Raw genomic sequence first — 13,587 nt, 5'->3', positions numbered from 1 at the left:
TAAACATGTCATGCGGCATGCCAAACACTTAACATATTTCACCGATTAGCGTTAACGTCCATCTATCTTGAATAAGTTACAACTCTCCAAATCCGCAGTGTAACTTAAATTCCAAGAAACACTTGAATATTGGGCACATGTGGATTGTACGTTTTTTGTCACGTGCACACTCGATACGGACGAGCCGTCGGGTAAACTTGACAGAAATCGTGATGAAACTTTCGACTATTATCGGCCGAGGAGCGAGGAGGTTACGAAATGTTTGCGAAAGCGACGGTTGCGCCACTGCCCACGATCGTGTCGTTCTGACGATACAACGTGGATACAACCTTCCCGCGATAATATCATCCAAACCGGTATTTCAATACTAACCGCCTAATTCCTAACCGATTCATTCGGCACCGCCGAGCGCGAGCTGCCTACGTGGGAGTTCTGAGGCCAACCGTGCCCACATACGACTTTTTGCTCGCGGTGTCTATCGCTGCCAACTTTTTATAGAAACTGAATGTAACCCAGCAGGAATGTTTGGCAGGTAAGCGAGTACAGTATTCGTGTTAACTAGATAGCAGAAGGCGGTAAGCTACATCGGTGTGTGGGGAACTGGTTCAGGCGCGCAGAGGGGCCGGGGCGGGCCCCAGACGGAGGGCGTCATTGACCTGTGCCCCGCGACGGGCGCCCCCTGGCGGCGGGACCCGACACCCGCGCACCTAGCTACACTACACGCTGTGTTGCACTGCAAACCGACTTCGCCGAAGTGAGAATTGTTGTGATCGAGATCAGGTGAATACTTTAGTTTACATTTTGCGTACTTATAGCTGACAGTAATGGGCAGAAAGATGCATTCTCACTTCTTAGGGTCAATTTATATTAACACAGAGTCGAAGCACATCGAAGCGAAGTATCAAAATTCAAAACTGAACATAGCAAATCCAATCTTAACTCAAAAGCGTTAACACACACATTACATCTGAGAATTTTAAAAGTCGCGCGCGCGTCGGGCGCATCTGCGCGAATTCGCGCGCATGCGCCCGACCAACGCCGGTTGATATCGCAGAACTAATGTGTACGTTACGTTCTTGTGTTACGGTTGAATTTTCTGTGTACAGTTTTTGGGAATTCGCTTCGCTGCGCTACGACTCTGCACTATTATAAATTAACCTTTATAGAATAACATTTGCAACTTTCAAGTTACAACTGGGTCAAGTCGTAAGTGTCTAAACACACCATGCCGAAGTTCCGCGGCGGAAATTCCGCATGATTACGTCAGCTATGTCAAACGCATACAATATCGCGACGAAATTTCGGCATGGTGTGTCATCCTCATCACTCATCAGTCATCACCCATCGCGTCCGTAATCTATACTAATATTATAAATGCGAAAGTATCTCTGTCTGTCTCGCTTTCACGCCAAAACTACCGAACCGATTGTAATGAAATTTTGTATACAGATAGTCTAAAGCCTGAGAAAGGACATAGGCTACTTTTTTACTGGAAAAAAGGGTTGTAAGGGGGTGAAAATACGAGTTTCGATTTTTTTTCGATTGTTATTTTTCTTACGTTATTTAATAAGTCAGTACTTTATATTATATACAGTGACGTAACCTTAAACCTATCAATTATAAATAGTTTATGGGTAAAGTTGTGCAATTGGGGGGCTAAATAAGCTTTAAAATTTGGCATAAAATATAAAGTTTAATTTAAAAAACATGAAATATTATGTGCACACTGCACAGCTGTTTTGATTAAAGGGGTACCAGGGTCTTTTTTATAAAAGCTTTTGACACCAATTTTGTTGACATCGCGCGCTATAAACTGAAGTTCACGCGGACGAAGTCGCGGGCAACAGCTAGTTTAAAATAAACTGTACATTGCAGGCGGAATCAAGCCGAACTTCCGCCGCGGAAATTCGGCATAGTGTTTTTAGACACTTAAGATTTTACACAAGTACGGTAACTTCAGTTCATGAAGATTAAAATGTGGTCAAGATGAAAACACGATTACTGAAGAAATGCTTGATAGTTTTTTGGTTTAAGACACATTTTTGCTTGGATCTTCGAAGTTTGCTGTCTTTTCTTTAACATTTTTTAATATCTAAAAAGGCATTGATAAAGCCTAAATTCGCTCAAAATCCTTTTTTCATAATCATTATCTCCCTTACTAATAAACGCTGTAAGTATAAGCTTTGAATAGTTATACAGTGTTTTGTCTTCTTCAATCCAATTAAAAATGTCACTTGTGTGACAGGAACAAAACACTGTATAAGTTATAATTATTCAAAGCGTATACAACGTTTATTAGTAAGGTGGTTAATCTTTTATTTTTTTATTCATGAGTAAAACTAACTTGGCGATGATTACGCGTCGTCCTTTTTCACCTGGCATAATTACCTATTATGAAAGACGGGCGTGAGTGTGAAGAGAGAAGGACGATGTTTAATTTTTTGGTTTAGTCGCCCTCCTAAAACCTAAAACAGTATAAAAAAATGACAAAAATAAAATATTATGTTGTTACTCACTGAAACACTTGTTGCCCGAGATATGGTTGCCGGTGTTTTCTGTAACAATATTAATTGACGCGCATACATTAAACAAATACATACAACACAGTTACATACATTAATTTAAACAGAATACAGATATATGTGAGTAAATGCGTATTGGTCTACTTTAATTTGTTTCCATCTTTCGAAATACAAAAGACATTATCAATAAACATTTTGAGTTGTGAATTCTGATCCTTCCAACTTGCTTCCAACTGTAACAGTAAAATGTATCCCCCCCAAAAACATATTATTATGTAAAAAAGAAGATCCAAGTTCAATACAAACATTATGCTTGTCTATGGAATTCGCCGTAAAAACAATGGAGATCTAAATGAGTGCCAAGTTCTATGGAAAATCGAAAAATACATAATAACATTATGAAAAAATAATAAAGTCTATTTTTTGCTTTAAATATTATCTATAAACAATTGTTGTTATTTAAATAATGTGAGATCTTAAAGTAAATTAGATCTATCTTGGCCAGTTTTCATTACATCAGTCATTTCATAAAGTTTTTGAAAATTTTAATTCTGATAAAAACTAGCCAAGTCAAATCTAATCTACTTTAATATCGTTTGAGCTGTGTTTATGGAATTTAGACCATATAATATATTGTATCTCGCATGTCTTAATATAATATGAGCCAAATTTGACAGGTTTATGTTTAATAGTTTCTGAATTATTTATTATGAGGGGGTCAAAAGTGGCTAATGGTACGTGTAATATACACCTGTATATTTTTTTTACAAAACTAAGTGATAATACTTTAAAGTGTGTATATTATGTTCCTTGTAGAGAATAGCAGCGCTGAAAGACCAACTTTTTTTCACTTTTGTATGGGAAAACTCGTGACGCTGGGGCGCTTGCCCATACAAAAGTGAAAAAAAAAATTTGGTCTTTCAGCGCTGCACTTTCACAGTGAACTCGTAGCAGTCAACAAAGCTGTCAAGACCGTAGAACAACTGGAACTAACGGTGGGAGAGCTGGAGCATAGCTTGAATGATGCTTACCTCAGAAGCTGTCCTGTTAAGAAAACGTCAAATAAACGTAACGTACCTTGGTGGAACGGTACTCTGGCGCAACTCAGGAAAGAGACCCGAGCTCTGTTTAACAGAGCCAAAAGAGACGGGAACTGGGACGCATACAGAACCGCCCTGACGACGTTTAATAGGGAGCTAAGGAAGGCCAAAAGACGCTCTTGGGCAAGGTTCTGTGAGGAAGTGAATAACACCTCGCAAACCTCCAGACTACTCGTATACTTCCCCAACAGTATCCATCTCGAAAATCACGAAGCCTTCTCTCATACGATTATTAAAACGAGACCATCAGTTGACGACTGGAGATGAGCTTCCATGATCTTTAAGCCTGACCGAGTCACTTGGGCAATTGACAGTTTTTTTTTTTTTATGGAATAAGGGGGCAAACGAGCAAAAGGGTCACCTGATGGAAAGCAAACTTCCGTCGCCCATGGACACTCGCAGCATCAGTACGCCAAAACTACTGAACGTAGTTTTGGCGTGAAAGCGATTGTAATGGAATTTTCTACACATATAGTCTAAAGCCTGAGAAAGGACATAGGCTACTTTTTAACTGGAAAAGGGGGTTGTAAGAGTCGAGGGTGAAAATGCGTAAATTTGGTCAAATTAAGTTAGTTCCAAAAACTGGAACAGATGGCGCCAAGAGTCGCCTAGATCGCGCTAACGCTTGCTCATATGTATTTCTATAAGAGGTGGTACCATATTCAGTTAATATTTCAATTCTTTCGATTGTTATACGTCATGTTATTAAATAACTCACGTACCAACATAGAAATCAGAAACAACAGTCTACCAATAATGAAAAGAAAAAGGTTCCAAAAACTCAAAACAGATGGCGCCAAGAGTCCCCTAGATCGGGCTATAGCATATTTCTATAAGAGGTGGTATAATGTTGAGCTAGGTTTTTCGATTCTTTCGATTACTATACACGTTATTAACTAATAACTCACCTACCAACTTAGATATCAAATTCAAAAACAACAGCGCCAAAACTACCGAACCGATTGTAATGAAATTTTGTACACAGATAGTCTAAAGCCTGAGAAAGGACATAGGCTACTTCTTACTGGAAAAAGGGGTTGTAAGGGGGTGTTTATGCGTAAATTTGTTCCAATTAAGTTAGTTCCAAAAACTGGAACAGATGGCGCCAAGAGTCGCCTAGATCGCGCTAACGCTTGCTCATATGTATTTCTATAAGAGGTGGTACCATGTTCAGTTAATATTTCGATTCTTTCGATTGTTATACGTCATGTTATTAAATAACTCACGTACCAACATAGAAATCAGAAACAACAGTCTACCAATAATAAATACTAAATAGTTTATGGGTATTGGGCAAAGCTAAAGTTGTGTAATGCATTATGCAGCTAAGTTGTGTAACGCTAAATAAGCTTTAAAAGGTATAAAAAAGTTTAATTAAAAAAAAAACATATTATGTGCACACTACACGGCTGTTTTGGGTATTTTGATATAAGGGGTACCAGGGTTTTAAAATGCTTTTGACACCAATTTTATTGACACCGCGCGCTATTAAGAGGATTCCACACCGCCATTTTTTCCATACAAACGTTGTCCCCTGTTTCCTCCCTGGATAATGCTAGTAGAGTTATAATTTTTTTCCTGAATATCTACGGCCACTAATACAATGTCCCTATGTTTTCTTTTTTTTCATAATTTAATTATTAAATAAGATATGAACGTTCAAAAACCCAAAAAAATGGCCAGATTTTCCACTGTGTTCAAACGTCCAGAAAACAGATTTGGATAGATTATACAAAAAAAGCAAAACATAGGAACACAGCTCAAGCCTTTTTTTAATCTTTAATGAAAAAAGTACTTAAATCGGTTAAGTTTTGGAGAAGGAATCAGGGGACAACGAATCGTTGATTTTCTGGATTTTCTGCAGTTGTCTCTATCGCGTTCTGCGGTATAGGCTTGAGGTAAGGGAGACAGCTATAGATATTACACGTTCTTTTTTTTCATTTCTCTAGCCGCTGTGGTATCCTCTTAAAGTCCACGCGGGCAATGTCGCGGGCAACAGCTAGTACTTAATAAAAAGCGTCATTATTACTATTTAATAATTTTAGTATAATGCTTTATGCTCCTATTTATAACTTCGTGTACTTACTAACAAAAAAGTGGTAGAGGTTTTTAAAAGTTTGTTTTAGGGAACCTGTACTATTATTTTGTAATCTATACATATAAATAAAATTGGAGTGTCTGTTTGTAATATTGAAAGAACCGTTTTTTACTACATGCATATGAATCTATATACGATACATACACCAAAACAAAATTTTTTCAATTTTTGTCTGTCTGTCTGTCTGTTTGTTCCGGCTTATCTCTGAAACGGCTGGAGCTATTTTGCCGGGACTTTTTTTGGTAGATGTAGTAAGGTGTTACTTAGGCTACTTTTTAACCGACTTCCAAAAAGGAGGAGGTTATATTTCACTTTTTTCCTATTTGTTAGCGGACTATCCATCTTTATTATTATACTATGTTGACGCGGACGAAGTCGCGGGCAACAGCTAGTACATTAATAAAAATGAAAATAATACTCTTTCATTTTATTAACTATATTTATGTAGGATCCGCATCCGCATCCGCGGATGTGAACCTCTAAAAATCCGCATCAGCGGATGTGAAAAATCGGGATCCGCAACATCCCTGCTACAGAGCAGGAAAAGGCACCTTGGTCGCCACGAATACTCGTCCACAGAGGAAATTCGTGGCACCAACCCCAACCATATCATTCAATTTATGAGCAGTATTGGGTTGGGGATGATACTCTAGTGCGAAGGAGTCACAATAGATCCTCATGGGTCGCAGTGACGTCAGGGCTACAGCGACCTGCCTTCTTTAAAAAAAAAAAAAAGGGTGTTTATGCACTACACGGAATTTTACCGTCTGTCGTGGCGCGGCGCGGCGCGGCGTCTCGATTTCTTACGTTTTGAATTTTGATAAGGCAAATGTGAAAGTTATTTCACATTTGCCATATCAAAACGTAAGAAATCGGGACGCCGCGCCACGCCGGACGGTAAAAATGGTAAAATTCCGTGTAGTGCACAAACGCCCTAACTGGTTTACGCACATTAACTGTACTCACTGAATAAAGCGTAACCATTTAATTCGCAATAGTTTACAAAGTCCAAGTAAGATTTAGTTTTAATAATAGATTTTCTGATTTAAAGTGACTCATGGAACATGGCTGCCCTCGAAAAATTATTTGGTTCTTAAAACTCCAAGTGGGATTTTTTTTATTGATAAGGAAAACATGATGTTATTCAAGGCTCAATATTGTAAAATGTACAGTACCAATACACGGACCTACCCATCAACTTGTGCCTATAAATTACGATTTATTATTTATCTAATTAGTAACTATAGTACTTACTTAATTATTTTTAATACTAAGTAGATATTAAAAATAATTACTATTTAAGCTACCTTCCGCGATTTATATTTGCGTGGAATAGGTAGTTACTTTGGGCTAACGCTAACTTTGACCCGCGACTTCGTTTATACATAATATAAATATATGTACATGCACAAATGTAAGTACTGGGTCTGATAATCTTATATAATATTATCATGTAGGTTTTAGGTTATTCTAAATAATTTTATTTTTAAGTACTTTCGCTCCTATTGGCTATTGGCCTTAGACCCAATTTCACCAACGACTGTTAAAGTTAATGCTCGAATTAGTATTATGTTACCTCTTTCGCTTTTCATATGAATGAAAGAGAAGACATGATATTTTAACAAGCTGTTAACACTAACAGACGTTGGTGAAATTGGGCCTTAGCGTGAAAATATATCATTAAGTATATATAACCTATAATAGCCTTCCTCGATAAATGGGCTATCTAAAATTAAAATAATATTTCAAATCGGACTAGTAGTTTCTGAGATTGGCGCGTTCAAGCAAGCAAACCAACAAACTCTTTAGTTTTATAGTATAGACTATAGATCATACGTTCGTGATTCCGGAGCAAGCGTAACAAGGCCTAAATGTTTGTGCACTTGGTTTAAAAATGTCTGCGGATAACCCCGGACCTCTTGCATACATAGTACGATAAGTGCGGACAAAGTCGGGGCTATTAACCTCTACTATCAGCTGACGACATCACTCCACTGTAGGGGAAATTATCTTTCGTGCAATATTTCGGTCATTCACTACCCTCCCTTCGTTTTTCTGTTAGGAATGTCACGTGTGCCACAAATAATTTGTAATGAGTTTCTTTTTGGCAAAATTGAGTCGCGTGTGTGACACAAAATCAAAATCGAGTTCTGCTGGCCATATTATGCATGGATGGTTAAATTTACTGAAATGGTTAAATGGCCTCGTAACCACGTTAAAACTTCATCTCTCTAAAAGCTATATAGGGGACAACGAGAGTGACAAAATGTATGTTATCGATTCTCGCTGCCAAATGCACTTAAAAACCTGTGGGCACGTCGAGCTACGTCATAGTACAATAAACTTAATACTTAATGGATTTTTATGCAAGATTTTATCAGATTTTGAGCTCACCAACTGACTACACCGAGGTTACATACTTTCTAAGGAATGTATTTGTCAGTTAAAACTCAATATTCCGAAAGTGAATTGCAAGGTCTAGTGAACAAGTATGGCGAGTGTCGCTGTCTTGAAGATTTATTGGAAATTAGAATGGGGCATTCAGCATGTCATCGTGTGGCTTCGATTGTTCGATTGTTATGTAGCTTTTCTATTATTTACAATTTTCATACTTCATTCAGCTCGATTACTCTGCTGGATTTTCAGGGCTCGTTTAGTGCCAGATGTTGGTTATGGCCATCGGCATATAAATCCAGTCAGCAACATAGTTTTTAATCATAGACAGTGTGTCTGTAATTATACAATATCGCAAGGCTAAAAATCCCGTTAGCTTTTCTTAGCTCATATCATCACTCATATGATGTTATCAGTTATGGGTCGTTCTATTTTTTCAGTCCCATTTGGCCATTTTTGTAGAATTTTTTTTTTAAGATATTACGACGAAATTTTGTATTTAGGCTTGTATACGTATACTTACTCTGATCCCTGAATTGCCTTAGTCTGCTATTTATATTTACGATATAAATAGATGGATGGTAATGATGCAACAGACGGAAATGAAAATCGATAAGATGGAAATTTAAAGGATTGGATGGAAATGAAAAATATTTATATGGAAGCGAAAAAAATTAAGGAATTTCATGTAAGTTATAAACAGAATACTTATTATTGTTTTATTTTTATGAGTAATAAGATCAGTGTTTTTATTTAAGTCTCCTCTATTAAAAAATTAACTAAAATATAAGAATTTTGTTAAAAAGTAAGAAACAAGTCATACATTACTATTTTATTTAAAAAATGCAACCAATCTTTAGTTCTACTATACATATAATCGTATACAATCATTTCATGTACTTTACCTAACTATTAACTTAATAGAATTTTTTAAGAAAACAATATTTTAAGAAATAGTTTCACAAATCGCAGTTCTATGCAATTTTGCGCCCACTAGTTTAGTAAACTTTAGTAAACTCTTGAAAATAATATCTCAATTTGTTACATACCACTTTAAATACATTAACAAGCATTATATATAGTGATGCTTCACAACAATAATATGTATTATGTTCCTGTAACTAATAAAATCTTAAATTCTTAAAAAACAGTTTAAAATCTTAAATATTATGTTTAATCACTTAATTATGAAGTACTAGCTAGATTAGTACTACATGGATAGGTACTCATTAAAAGGAAAATATACAGGGTTATCCGTATGTTACTAAAAATACTAGTTATTTCAAAATAATCACATATTTAGTTTCATTATGAGATTAACATTAATAATACTATTCGAAGATATATTTTCTATGAAAATGTGTGCTCGTCGGTTCATTGAAGGCTCCAGAAGCATATCTTTGACAGGTCGTAAATCTACAATATCTATATAGAGTTCCACAATCCACAAGCTAGGTAAAAATCTTTGTTTTGAACGTCAGTGACTTCTCCTAAGTAAATATTGTCTCAGACGTAATTAAGCCCCCCTTTTCTATCTAATGGCAGATAACAGTCATGAGACAGACAACGAACCCCTAAAATAGAACCATTCAAGTGAACCAACTGATGATGAAGCAATCCATTCTCTGTTTTTGAGATTAGCGGTAATTTGGTACATAATGACTCGCAGCAAGAAATATTAAAATGGAATGTAATATATAGATAAGATTTGGACAAAATCTGTTATAAAATACTAAATATTACCAAAAAATCGGAAAATTGGTTTAAAAATCGGAAGTAATGGATGGGAATGAAGTGGATGGAAATGAAGTTTTGGCATTTAATTTAAATATTTGTTGCATTCTTATATTTTTCAAAAGCCCTGCAACATATCTTTAGAAGGTATTTCAATAGCCTTTATCATAATGTATTATAAAAATCACTAGCAACAAAAGTCATTTAAATGGGCAATGGATGGTAATGAAGGCTTACCCGTGACAAAACGAGAATTTGCAACTAAAAAATTAATTTTCTCCGAGAAACAATGTGCACATCTTATCTCGCCTATAATGTATGGCAGACATGGGTGTGTGGGTCCCGAAACATGTTTGCACGTAGATCCACAGATGCAGATTTGGTCAAAAACATAAAAACCATTTGCTCGGAACGATATGAAAAATTTCACGTGACAAAATTAAAACCTACGTTCTCTCAATGTTGCACATGCACGAGTTCATTCTTATGTTTAAAATGGTTAATATGAGTATTTAAGCTAATGTTCCAGTACAAAACATGATAAGATTAATTAGGTACGTAAACTCTAAGAAAATTGTGTCTAAGCTTAGCAATCTGGGAACGTATGAGCGTTGGAAATGAAATTTTGGCTATTTGATGTTTAATATCTTTTTGATTAATTATCTTACAGTAATACACAATACGTGGCAAAGTAGAACACTATAGACTTAACATTTTAAAAGTATTTGATCGAAAAAATTCATTTCGTAAATATCAAATTTTGACCCCGAAAGCAAATGGGACCGAAAAAATAGAACCACCCTTATGTACCTAGTAGCTTAAACTTTCATTGCTGACTGTTATCTAAGTTCAGTCTATCATCTCACATCAAAAGAAGTCCCAGAATGGTAATTTTACCATTTTGGGTATTTCCTACGATTGAAAAACTCGTCCTGTAAGCCTTGTAGCAGTTGGCCACTTGCCACGCCCATTAAGATTCACTGGACAGCAACTTTGCTCCTGCTGTGTGTATAAAATATAAAGTAGAAATAATTTAATTACGATCGATCTCATAGCGGTCCTATTAGTAGGCGCTTCTCCAACTCAAAACACAACGCTCCTTATCGTTTCTGTCTGTATCAATTTACAAGTCAGATTTTATTAAATAAAGCACATATTATATCAAGAACACAGCACGTTTCCGCGTACGTAATCATCAAGATAAAGTTATGACATTGAAGTGTAAAATGATGTATCTGGTCGATATCTATATCTAATACTACAAACATGCTGTGAATCACTTTATCGCAAAATACATTCTAAATTTGGGAACGGGATTATGTACCAATTTTATAACGATACCTTATAGTGAAAGTTAAAAAGATGTTAAAAAGTAAAAACACATTGTTACAAAAGACAAGATATTATTTTGTTAGAAGCCAATAGCTCATAAAACTGCAAGATAACGGTAACTATCAGTGCTCTCCGTAGAGTATCCAGACATCTTTGACTTTTAAACGATTTTGACTCGCTTAAATTGTACTATAAATTTAATCGGAAAACAAAGAAACCATTCTGAAAAAGACTTACCTTCAACGTAAACAAGAATTTTACGAGACCTCGGATTTTCCTTCTAAATACCGAAAGACGATCGACGACGCCAGCAACCTCGATACCACGATGTTCCGTTCGGCCACGAGCACTATCACAAATACAACACAGTCGTAACCAAGATCCACGGCACTGATGGCGGCGGCGAAGCGTGACGTTCAGCTTTTACACAGATTCCAAACGTTTAAAAATCTACGATTAAATTACAAGTGAGTTCCTGTCGCACTCCGACGAACACTCTCTGACGCGTTGAGCAAGCGACTGAGGAAGCCGCCAGCCGATTACGAACGACCGCGATCCGAGTGGCCCTGGCGAGTGGAGGGGCGCCGAGGTCTCGTTCGCACTCGTGAAACGCTCGAATATGACAGAGGTGCTACGAAATATTATATCGGCACGGTATGCACAGGACTCGTGGACTGTGGAAAGTACGTGGTACAGAGTTACGGACCCCACCAGCCTGACTAATCCCAATATCCCATTATCCCTACGGCTATCGCTTATCGCTGCACTGTTGTGTCACGCTCAGGTTCGCAAAATAATATGTTTTTTTAAGTTATTGTACAATTATTGTTATTTCTCATGAGGAAAAGTTGAAAATTTTTAACGCACACTAAGAATACGGCCGCACTCAGAGATAGTTAATAATACTTATATTATAATGATTAAACTTCAATTTAATATGATCTAATGATTTGACAGAATATAATGTAATGATGCATGAGTCAAAATCGATTTCCTTGTTTAGTAGTTAACTAAATTTTAACTTGCTACTTCCTACTAAATTTTGTATTTACATGCAATAAATAACTTAAAATTAAGTTAAAATTTAGTTAACTTCTTATCAACTTAACACGTGTAAACCAGCCATTAGTTACAACTTACAATCAAGTACCTATGTAATTACTAATTAATAGTCGTTTCTGCGTGCGGCAGGTACTTATTAAGTAAGTATACATATTTATTTTTATATATAAGTACCTTTAAGTACTTAATTACTTAAGTATATTATATTTCAAATTGATTTGCGTATGACAAAATATACGGCACCATTAAATTTATTATAATATTAGCACGTTACCACTTCCAAATGCCGTTAGTACTTAACTTAGTAGCAATTTGCAGGCAACAAAAACTTGCGAATTTCTCCTCGAATAAAGTTTTTGCGTCTTTCATGGTTGAATACCGCGGAATTCATTACCCACTTCACTGTTCACAGATCACAACATTACTGAGCGAGTAAAGTAATACGTATAAACTTTGAACGTTATAAGTTACACTTACAACACACGGTTGAAAATTTGTAAATAATAAAATATAATAGTAGTAGTAATGCTATTTTTTAACCCCCGACAAAAAAGAGGGGTGTTATAAGTTTGACGTGTCTGTCTGTCGGTCTGTCTGTCTGTCTGTCTGTCTGTCTGTCTGTCTGTCTATCTGTCTGTCTGTCTGTCTGTGGCATCGTAGCATCCAAACGGCTGGACCGGTTTTGATCTAGTTGTTTTTGTTTGAAAGCTGACTTAATTGAGAGTGTTCTTAGCTACAGTTCATCATCATCAGCCTGCTCCGTGCTGAAAAATCGCGGTACATCTGGTTCGTGAAGGGCCGTTAAGCAACTTGCAGTCGTTTGGTGGGCTTTATTGCATTCTAGTTCGTGACATTTATGAATATTTACACATTAATGGAAAGTTCACCTGGTGCTGCAGCATCACCTGGTAATCACTTTACACTTAGGAATTATTTAAACTTAAAGTCAGTAAAATATATTATTTCATTACTTTTTAAAGTTGTTTGGCGGGGGTTTTTTTAAATTTCTTAATTAAATTTTATTGCAAAGTCATTTCATACCGACCAAATTTTTATCCAGTAGTAGTTTAACATTTAATAATCAACAATATAATCATAAGCGTCAGACGCCGAACCCGTTGTGGGTTGTACATTGAGTGTCTCAAAGTTGTCGAAAAAAATTTTGCTAAAAGTAATTTTATACCGTAATAAAGTTTGAAGGATGATTATTGAGGTCATGTTTAACCAAAAAATCACCGTCAGCCGTATTGCAGACGGGGGATTCAACGTCAGTCGCGTTACTGAATGTGTAAAAAAAATTGGATATAAAGTCATTGTATAATTTATACCGTACAAAATTTATACA

At 36.2% G+C, this 13,587-nt stretch overlaps 1 protein-coding gene across 2 annotated transcripts in view; it reads right to left on the bottom strand.

The window, feature by feature from the left end:
* LOC121726858 overlaps nucleotides 1-11,713 on the bottom strand; it is a 65,567-nt gene extending 53,854 nt beyond the window's left edge. The window contains exons 1-2 of one of the 2 annotated variants that reach the window (XM_042114468.1): nucleotides 11,418-11,713; nucleotides 2,517-2,555 (exon numbers count right to left, since the gene is read on the bottom strand). The gene's annotated coding sequence lies outside the window, so the exon portion shown is untranslated. The remainder of the gene's footprint in view (nucleotides 1-2,516; nucleotides 2,556-11,417) is intronic. The other variant, XM_042114470.1, reaches the window with a different exon arrangement.
* Nucleotides 11,714-13,587: the final 1,874 nt, after the last annotated feature.

Source organism: Aricia agestis, chromosome 5 (genome assembly GCF_905147365.1).
Source record: "Aricia agestis chromosome 5, ilAriAges1.1, whole genome shotgun sequence".
Classification (NCBI taxonomy): Eukaryota; Metazoa; Arthropoda; class Insecta; order Lepidoptera; family Lycaenidae; genus Aricia; species Aricia agestis.
This window is presented reverse-complemented; position numbering and strand designations above follow the sequence as displayed.